The following is a 10,847-nucleotide window of genomic DNA, read 5'->3' as shown; positions in this document are numbered from 1 at the left end:
ATTGTGGGGATCTTCTAAAATAGAACATCCAGTTCCTTTCCAGACTCACCAAAATAGAATCTGCAGATATTCAGTTACATATTTTATCTGCACCGTTAGGTTGTGAGCGTGCTGAGACAAGGCGCTATGTCAGATGGGACAGTTCACTCTCAGGACCAGCTGGTGCAAGTACACAGGTGATCAGCCAGGCCCTGTGGGCACAAAACTGCCCTCAGGGAGCCCAGGGCCCCAGGCAGCTGTACTCTCTTCACCCACTTCACAGTGCAGACTGCTCTATAATGCCTATTACTCTATATAACCTTTTCACTCAAATGCTCATTATCATCTGTCTGTGGTTTCTGAGTCTCTTGGTAACAAGTTTTGAAAGAGAGAGAGAGTCCTTGTTTGCTGTCCAGCTGATGGACCAGCTCTCTTTAAGTCAATTAAGTTATGAATTAGAAGGGAGTAGGAAACGGGGGCCTGTGGCCAAAATATGGCCACATAAACCCACCCACTTCAGCAGTGGCCATCAGAGCTGGGAAGGCAACATAAAACATTTCTATGACATTTCTACACGGTTGGTACAGTAAGAAAGTGAGCATGTTGTTGTGGCTTCGAAAAATTCAAGCTTCAAAGAAAACTATATTCTCCTCACTTATTATTGAAATCGTGAAGAAAGATACAAACTATACTCTGAAGACCTTCAGATGAAGTCAAACAGAAAGCTTGTGAAAGCCTAGGAAAATGAGTTGGTTACCCAGTGGAAGTCAGGGAAGCTGAGTTGCAGTTCCAATTTTTTTACTGGTTGTGTGACCTTGAGCAGGTCCTTCTCCCTCTCTGGGTATCGATTTCCCAGTCTATAAAATAAGAAGGCTAGATCAGAAGCTCTTGTCTTGCTCTGGGACTTAATGTGTCCATGAGTGGCCCTCACTCCGCTAACTGTAACTGACCAGGAATCTCATATAAATGGATTTCACAGTCCCAGGGTGACGGAGAACAAGCTACTGATGAGATGAATGGGGGCTGGTGTGTGCAGGAGTTTGTCATTGTATCCCCCTGGGTCTAAGCAGCCTTATTTACACGGATTCTGTTTGCCCAGTATCCTTATGGCATTTGCTCCTGCCTTGTCCAGCACAGTGTTTTCCCCCAACTCAACCTGGGAAAACACAACACTTGGCCGGTCCCAAGCAAGGGAGAAACAAGTGAGACCCTCCAGACTGAGGTTCCCTGCAGGAAGCAAATATTTGGTATTTGTGCATTAAAAATAGCCATTAGTGGTTTGCTTGTGTGGATTCTGAGAAGCCTGAGTATATGTGCATGAGAAGCCAGTGTGTTCCAGGTTTATCAAGGGTCTCTGGCCTCTCAGTGAGCGCTCTCATTTATTTAATATTAACTGTTTGGAAACCACTGTAATGCTGGGCACACCCACCAAACACTCTGCCCTGAAGCCATCTCTGTCCCCGCTCCTGGTTCTCTGTTGTCACCAACCACCTACCATTTATAATTTCTCTAAGGTAAAGTCTCAAATTAGTTCTCATGAGATGGGTTGAGCAACTGCATTTGGCCTGCACACTATTCACCAGCATGATTGTATTGCTGATGCTGTTTTCAGTCTTGAATCAACCGTTGTCTTTAAAATGCTGGAGACTGCACCATGATCTGGTTATCTATTGCTGCAGAACGAAGTGCCCAAACTTAGTGGCACAACACACGACCCTGTCATGTTTATGCAGGTCAGAAATTTGGACAGGCCACACAGCTCAGGGGGCTGGTCTCTGCTCGCTGGAGTCTGGGGCTTCTGCAGGCAAGGCCCAGAGAGCTGGGGCTGCCGCTCCGAGCAATTCTCTCACCCACGGTCCCAGGATTAGTCTAGGTGAGCCCCAGTTTACTGAAAACATACATATTAAAAGATAGTGTTTGTTTAAGAAAAGATCAGAATTGTACTTGTTTAATGGCGAGCGGTTACAATGAAGGGAACCACACAGGCTTGTCAGTGGTTCCACTCGCCACCACCCTCAAAAGGGGGCACTGGTAAAAACCCATCTTTTCAGGGTCCGCACAGGGGTATATTGTGAAGTCCGCTTGGGGAATGGCCCCAGGTCACCTCTAAACCGCTAAACCCCTGGCCTATGCACATGAAATGGAAGACTTCCAGACCTTCTAAAGGCATTTCACATTTCTCCGCCCCCTGGTTTCCCTGCTCAACTGCCCCCCTGGTTGCAAATTGTTTTTATGCAAATTTTCTAGGTCCCTTGACCTTTTGTGGCAGATGTTAATGAATATTGCTTTTGCAGAAATATTGGTGCTTTCTGAGAATTTTTATTCTCATCCTCAAGTATCATGCCCCAAGCTGTCCATTTCACTAATGCCTATTGCTTTAATAAATACCTCACATTCCTCTCTGAATTTGTCATAATCTGACAAGTTTATTGTTCTACTTCACATTTCATCCAATGAGAACTAGAAACCATAAATTTGGGATTGCATAATTATCAGTGGACTTATAAGACTTGTTTGCTTAAATGCAAAATGCTTTTCATACTTTCAGTGAGTTGAAATGGCTCTTGTAATACGGTACCAGATTAAACAAATCCCTCATAAATTTTATGCTTCCTCTTGATGTTAAACTTCTTTTACTAAATTGGCAAAAGTGGTCAGTGTTACTGAAAATGATTTAAAGTCTTCAGTAAAGCAGGGACCACAAAATTCCACTTGGGCATGCCCCGTCCCGAGGGAACCTCATCAGCTGGGGAGATGGGGAGGTACTGATCTCACGCAGGCTACGGCTTGAGATGGAGCTGGGTTCAGATCCCTGCTGCAAATCTTTGGGGAAGTGTGGGTCTTAGTTCTAAAATGAGGATAATGGTGTCTATCCCTCACAAGGCTGAATGTCCCCTTAACATCCTGTATGGCTCAGTGGCTCAGTGCTTACGCTGTGAAGTGAGAAAGACCTAGATTCAAATGCTGACACTAGGACTGACAAGTTGGGTGACCTTGGGCAAGTCACACAAACTCTCAGCCTTAACTTCTTTATCTCTAAAATGGGACTGGTAACACGGCTATTTTACAGGTTGTTGTAGAAATATAAACGAGGCACAAATACATGTAAAATGTTAAAGCGGTGCCACACATGGTGGAGATCTTGATGTTTATTTACCAGCTCCTTTCTCTTGCGTTGTTGCTATGCTTCTGGCCCCACCGCCCCTCCATCTCAGCTTTATCTTATTCCTGGCTTTCCAGGGCCTGGATTTTCAAGCATTCTGCCCATGTGTCAGGACAGGAGTCCCCATATCCAACACCCAGATTACTGCAGCCCCAAGGGTCTGATCCAGGGGGTAAATCCCCTTCACAGCACAAGGTAGGCTCCCAGGAACCCTGCTGTTATCTGCCACAAAGGCAGAAGCTCAGGAACTCTGAGGAAACAATCAGCTCAGTTTTGCAGTGGCCTCAGGCTCAGGGAGGGAAGAGGAGCCTCTTTCCTGTAGCCTGCATGGTTGCTGTGGCCAAAGGAGGGTCTGGGGAAGAAGCTGGAGGAGGAGAAACAGAATCAGAGCACAGCAGCCCCTCTCCAGTCCCACCCACAGCCCAGCCTTGACAGCTCTGAAACCTCAGGACCCTGGCTGCTTAGCCCCTGCATCCACCAACACCGTGTCGCTTTTGACTCAGTTTGGAGGGAGTGCTGCTTTATGCTCAGACCTCAGCAAAGTGCCCAGAGAAGATGCTCCAGGAGGCGACTTCTGCAGGGTCACCCAGCTAGTTAGAGGCAGTACTAGAATTAGAAGTCAGGTCCCACCTGAGTAACCGGGCTGTAGGGTGTGTGCGCCTCTTCTGTGGCCCCGGGGAGAAAGATGAGTACGGGAGGAGGTGCCGAGGTTACGGATGATGCAGACGTTTACACCTGTATACAGCTCGGCTTAACTGTTCTTACAGCTGCCACTTACCAGGCATTTCCCAAGCGCTGGAGCCTAATTAAATCTTCATACTATCACCATGAGGCTGCTAGTATTATTCCTACGTTACAGTTAAAGAAACTGAAGTTCAGGGATGCTAAGCGACTTGCCCAAAGTCACACAGCTGGTAAATAACTGAGAGGGAGTTAGAATTCAGGCCTGGGTGTTCCAAAGACTGACTCTTCACCCTTGAGAAACTCTTTCTCTCAAATCCAGGAATGAGGTCGTGCTGGAGAAGGCAGGCTGCCGTCCATCATTGTAATGATTCCTGGAAGCTTCTTGGAGCAGGAAAGGGAGCGGTCACAGAAGGGAGAAGAAAGCCATCCATGGCCTTGGGAGCTGAGAGCAGTCTGATCAGGATCAGGTGAGAAGCACAGAGAGCATGGGTGTGGAGATCTGGGCCCCAGGCAGGCTGGGCCAGAGCTCCGAGAGTGAGGTCTGGAGCAGCAAAGGGCCAAGCCAAGTAGAGACATCATTGTGGGGCGGGGGTGGGGTGGGGGGGGGGTGGCGCTCACACACCGGGGAGCAGGTGACGAGCTGGGATCCATACAGGCACCAAAATACACACAAGGAGCTTCCATGCTTGCTCTGGTGGTGTCTCCTCTCCCTCCATCAGCTAGCCAACAAGATCTGATCAATAGTAGGAGGAAGTCACGTCGTCACGTTACTTATCATTAATACGGAGTGCCAGTGACTATATCCTATGCATATTTTATAAGTAATTTTTCAACCTTAATGACAGCTCTATGGTTAGGCCTCAGTGTCCCCCCAATTTCCCTACGAGGAAACGGGTTTAGAAGAGCTGAGAAATGTATTACTAAGCAGCAGACAGAACGCCCTTCCTTCCCCTACACCACGCGGACATCCCCCACCTGCTTGTCATAGTCACACTCTATGAGTGGCTGACACGTCACCAGTTGGAGTTATGCTGCTCAGTGGGAGAGTTTGCTAGGGCTTTGGGGAAGATGGCTCCATACTGTCCGTCCTCCCCTCTTTTCTTGATAAAGCCCTGTCGGCCTTTCTGCGCAGCCGTGCAGCACCACTCATGTGGCGACCTGCCGGGCGCGCCAGGCGCTGGGCTCCGTCTCCCGCCCAAGCTCGCCAGGCTCCGGCGGGCCAGCCTCTGTCAGGCCCAGCGGGTGAGAGATTGGCCTTTCTGCTGGACTTGTACCAAGAATTTCTCCATCCCCCTTTGCCAGAATGCATGTTTCCAATTACATGAAGCTTCGGGAAAAGTTAACTTCCTTTTGAATTGGTTAAATAAAAATGTGGTGTTCTTCAGGAACGCACCACCGTCATTTCGTGAGCAAGTCCCAGTGGATTGACGCAAGGGCAGCCCCTGCCAAGGGCCCCCCCTGGACTCCCTCCGAGCCGGCGGTGGGACCGTACACAGCAGCCTTCATTTTGTATGCTCACTCTTCCCCCATTTGCAAGATCGGGGTGTCTGCTGTAGAGCGATGGGTCCCTGTGGTGGTAGCGTATTGGGTTAGTGGCTAGAGGCAGGAGGGTACACGTGCCCCCACCACCATGCACACACCTTGGCTTTTCTAAGGCAACTTGGAAATAGGACTCTGGTTTGGGAGTGCCAGGAGGTACCAACCTTAATGTCAAGTGGCCTGGTAAAGAGCTATTAAATGGGAAGACACTCTCCCTCCCCCTTACCCACCCAGAGTCCTGGCCCTTCCCTTCCCCTCTGAGGGCCACCCCCGCCAAGCCTTGGGCTGCGATGTGTTCAAGAATCTCTCCTTTCTCCCTTTCTCTCTGCTGCCTGCCCCCATCCTCCCCTCCCCACTACACACATATACACTCACATTGAGATTTCCACAAACACCAAAACGAGAAGCATGGAAGTCTTGAGGGGCCGGAGAGGATGTCTGCCATCCTTTACTGTCCCACAGACTGACTTCTTCCAGCCAGCAGCCTCATATCCTCCAGGCCCACTCCAGTTTCATGTAGGCCAAGGGCCAAAATGTCCGTGCCAAATCCAAAGCAGAGTTAATCCTGGATCACCCCGCCTCCCACTGACGATTTCCGCTGAGCAGATCTTTCATTCCATTGCCTGACAGACTTGAACTCCATCCCCCACACGCCCTCCCCCAGTCAGTTGCTGCTAAAATGGGGAACACCCACCCTGTTAACTACTCATCTGAGGGAGAGAAGACCTAGTGGTGGTCGGGAAGGCCTCCGGTGCTTGTACTGAATCTTAAGAGATCTTTCAAGACTTTCTTTTAAGACTTTAAGGTGCCTCAGGGGGAGGTGTTTGTGGGGTGGGTAGACAGTGAGGACAGACTTTCCAGGCAGAGAGGGTGAGAAAGGCCCTGGGCAGAGGTGAGACCTCACAGTCTGGTCCAGGAACAGTAGAATAGCATGGAGCTCATCATGGCCAGAGTGTAGGATGGGAGCAGGGTGCAGGTCAAAGGTGAGGCTGCAGAGGAAGCGAGGGCACATCATCAAGGTCCCTGTGTGTAATGACAAGGATCTGGGACTCAATCTTATAGAATAAAGGAGTCATTAGGACTTTTAATCAGAAGAGATTTGCATTTTCCAGAGATCATTCTGGGAGTGTATGGAGGAAGACACAATTGGGAGCAGAAAATCTCTTGGGAAACTCTTGTAACGATGGTCTGAGAGAGAGAGGAGGATCCTCAGCACCAAGGCTACAGCAATTGTGAGTGGAAAAAGGAAGACCAATTAAGAAGGGATATTTAAAATGCAGAATACACAGGACATCATGAGTGACTATGTCAGAGGTTAGGACGTGGTTACACCCAGGTTTTTCAGGCTCACAGACCGGGTAATTAATGGCACCATTAATTCATGAAGATAGGAAATGCCAGAAGAGCAGAGGTTGGGGAAAGCCCATGATAAGTTTGGTCATGGACATGTGCAGTTTGAGGTGCCTGTAGGACAAGCAAATGGACATGTCCCGTTGGCAATTGTTTTTTTTAGGTCTAGAGTTCAGAAAAAGTGTCCAGTCCATGCATTGGCCCAGGCATCCCAGAATTCTAATCTGGTCCGCTTTCCATTCACTTCTAACTACTTTCACCCACCGATACCAATCTGCCATAGTTCCCAGTCAATTGGAATGATTTTGGGAATCATGCGGTCAGTATAGCCTTTAATGCCTAGAAACCGAACTCGTGTGACCCTCTCCAACCCCCGCCCACTTGCCCCATGCCACTTACCTGCCATCTAACAGGAGTAAATGTCTATTAAACTCTTGGGTGTCTCTACCAGTGAATGGTAGGATTTTATGTAGCTATAGCATGTCTGGAGTGAGAGAGCTGTGGATTTTTGGTGGTGGTGGTGTTTTGGGGGTACCTTCTGGAACTTCATATGTCACACGACCTGGAGCAGAGAGAAAATTATGGTCAAAGCTCAGCACACTAGAAAGAAGTTAGCACATTGAGGAACTGCAAATAGATACGTGTGAGGAGGTGGGATAGGAAGGGTAGATAGGAACCAGATCTTGCAAGGTCTTATAAATCATGATAAAGAGTTTGGAGCAGGAAAGTGACATAATCAAATGTAAACTTTAAAAAGATTATTCTAACTACAAGATTGAGGCAGGGAGAGAGGGGCAGTCCTCGAAGCGGGAAGACCAGGTAGGATGAAGCCATCATGATAGTTCAGGCAAGATAATAACCCGGCCTAGGGTGGCGGCTGTGAGAACAGACACAAGTGGAGAGATTGGAGGGCTTTTGCAGAAGTGGGAACTATATATTTGAGTAGTAAGCCTCCTAAAGCCCTATATCAGCACTGTCAACTCTGATATCCTCCTATCCGATACCACCTACCTATCCTACCTGGCAAGATGGGGTCCCCAAGTCTACAAACCAGGTTGTCCTGTGGTCTAATGGTCATAAACATATGACTGGTCTCCACGCTTGGCTGTGGGGTGATTGTAGCAGGGTAGTGGCCATCAGCAAGATCTCCAAAGGAGACACTTCCAGGACACAACACCACAAGCCTTTGGAGGCCACCTATTATTGCTGATATTGTGAATGTGAAAGACCATTTCAAACTGTTGTCAGGTGAGACGAGAAATAGGAGGAGGTTTCCATCTATTTGGAACAGCTAATATAAGCATAAATAGCAAAATGAAATGATAGAATGAGATTTTAAGGGGATAGAAACTAAAAAGAATGTTCTGAATGAGTTAATAAAAAATAGCTCCCAATTATTGATCACATACTATCAGTCAAGCATTTTCTCCTTTAAAAATTGGCACAATAAAAAAAAAAAAAAAAGGCATGATAACTGTACGAAGAAGGTACTATTATTTCTGCTTTACAGATGAGGAAACTGGGACCCAAGGGTAAAATCCCAATTTTATTAGTCATCAATCCTGAATAACAAATTACCTCAAAACACTGTGGCTTAAAACAACAATAAACATCTATTCTCTCTCACAGTTTCTGTGAGTCAGGAATTTGGGGGCATCTTAGCTGGTACTTCTGGCTCAGAGTCTCTCATGAGGTTGTAGTCAAGATGTCGGTCAGGGTTACCATCTGCTGGAGGCTTGACTTTGACTAGAGGATCCACTTCTAAGGTGGCTGACCCACAAGTTGGTGCTGGTTGTTGATGGGAGGCCTCAGTTCCCTCCCACATGGACTCTTCACAGAGCTGCTTGAGTATCCTCACAACATGGCAACTGGCTCTCCTCAGAGTGAGTGCCCAAGAAAATAAGGCAGAAGCCACAACCCCCTTTATTAGCTAGCCTGGGAAGTCACACACCACCACCCGCTCAATTTCACATTGGTCACACAGCATGGGAGGAGACTACACAGGCCACAAATATCACAAGTGAGAATCATCGAGGGTCACCTTGGAGATTGCTAACCTACTAGTTTCATTCAAGATGCAAGCTGGGGTCTCTGGAACATCTCACTTCACTTTCTTGAACACAAAAAGTGTTATGTGGTCAAATAAGCTTGGGAAACACTGGATTAAACAAAGTCACACACTTTATTTATCTCCTCAGAGCCATGCATAGAGTAAGATGATGTGACTTTGGGATGAATTTAGGAAGTGGTGTCCTGCCTCTGCTGCTGGGAACTCTGAACAGAAAATTTGTTTTCAGATGGAAAGAGAAGAAAGTAGTGATCATTTTAAAGAGGAGAGCAGGGAGAGAAGTCCAGAGGCAAGACACAGAGCCATGAAGCTCAGGACTACCCCTATTATGCCAAACTGTAAGGGGGCTGGGTCCTGCACTGCTTGATTCAGTTTTAACTGTGGCTCCAGGGTATACAATCAAGTTCAAATCAATAGTAGATGGCTTTATCCAGATACATCAGGGGAAAACCATTTTTCTTGGTCACTTTTACTCTCTGATAGCAAAGTAAATTGAGGTCTTTAATAGGACACTTGCAGTATACAAGTGGTATTCCCATGTCTTTGTATCTCAGTGCAGTTCCAAGGTGAATATTTTGGACTTGAATGAGCTTAGAGTAGTGGTTTGTCACCCGGTTACACAGTAGAGTCACCTAGAGAAGCTAAAAAACACACAGTCATACCTGGGCTCCACTCCAAATCAACTAAATCAGAAATCTAGGATGTGAGGCTCAGGGACCAGTGGTTTTTAGAAAGCTCCTCTCGGCGACTCTAAGATGTGGCTAGAGTTGGACATTGTTTCTTCTATTGTTCTTATTCTAACATTCTCTCTCTTTCTCTACATGGCCACCCCAAGTCAAAATATCCAGCTGTCGAACTACCTCAAAATCATTTTTTCCCCTTCACAGCACCTGGCACAGCACCTGGTATGTGGTGGTGCTGATCTGAGTTGAAAGTGTTTCCCAAGGAGACCATTGCCCCTGATATCTTTCTGTTTGGTCTAACAGAACACACTCCAACTGACAGTTTGAGACCCTGTGCAGACAAGGAGCATGCCTAGCCAGAAATTCTTTTTAGGGTTTTTAACATTCGAATGCCACCCTGGATAAGTTTTCCCATGGTATTGATCATTTACTACATGTATCTTAAGATCCAAGTTGACACTCAACAAATCTTTCTGGGATTTTGAGACACAAAAGCTCTTATCAGATCATCTGAAATCAGTGGAGAATGGCTTGTAAAAAAAAACAAAACAAGACAAAACAGAGACAAGAATTTTAAAGACGGCAACACAGTCTTAGTTATGTAACATGTATTTTTAATTTTTTTTAAAGAAATGATCATCTCAAAAGATAATATAAGAAAATCTGTGGGATAAAATTAAGTTAAAACTAAGCCTAGGGGAGGATGAATATTGGTTTGCAAGATTGATTTCAGTCATTTAAAAACATTCTAAGTAGTGGTTATTGATGGGGAAAGGCACATAGGAGCAGGGTTGGGAAGGAAACATATCTCTGTGTAAGTTTTTATACTTACAGGTTTGTGAACCATGTGCATATATCACCTATTCAAAAATGAAATAAAAAATAACTAGAATGTAATCAATTATATTGTATCAAGTGAAAAGAAATGGCATTATAAGATTTTTTTTTAAGATTTTATTTATTTATTTGACAGAGAGAGACACAGTGAGAGAGGGAACACAAGCAGGGGGAGTGGGAGAGAGAGAAGCAGTCCTCCCGCGAAGCAGGGAGCCCGATGCGGGGCTCGATCCCAGGACCCTGGGACCGTGACCTGAGCCGTAGGCAGACGCTTAACGACTGAGCCACCCAGGCGCCCTGGCATTATAAGATTAATGAATTGATTGCTTTGGTCTATTAATATTTATTTTGCTTTTCAAGTTTAAAGTAATTAAAAACTAATCTCTTCCACATTGCTGAATAAGTTCACTGAATCACAAATTCTATGCCTTTTTCTCTCTTAAAGTACAGAAATATTTTTAAAAGCCCCATTTTCTCCCCGGGGCCCCCTCACTGGCTTCCCAGGGCACTGAACTCAGGACTCCAGGAGGCCTGATGCCCACAA

The 10,847-nt window shown here is 46.4% G+C and overlaps 1 long non-coding RNA gene across 1 annotated transcript; it reads left to right on the top strand.

Annotated features, from left to right (window-relative positions):
• The first annotated feature begins 477 nt into the window (after positions 1-477).
• Positions 478-10,435, top strand: LOC116647024. The gene is made up of 3 exons (XR_004302259.1): positions 478-3,337; positions 4,146-4,293; positions 6,478-10,435. It is a non-coding gene; the product is annotated as an uncharacterized LOC116647024 (long non-coding RNA).
• Positions 10,436-10,847: the final 412 nt, after the last annotated feature.

Source organism: Phoca vitulina, unplaced genomic scaffold (assembly GCF_004348235.1).
Source record: "Phoca vitulina isolate PV1807 unplaced genomic scaffold, GSC_HSeal_1.0 scaffold38, whole genome shotgun sequence".
Lineage (NCBI taxonomy): Eukaryota > Metazoa > Chordata > Mammalia > Carnivora > Phocidae > Phoca > Phoca vitulina.
The sequence above is the reverse complement of the archived record's forward strand: the minus strand, read 5'-3'. Positions and strand labels throughout refer to the sequence as shown.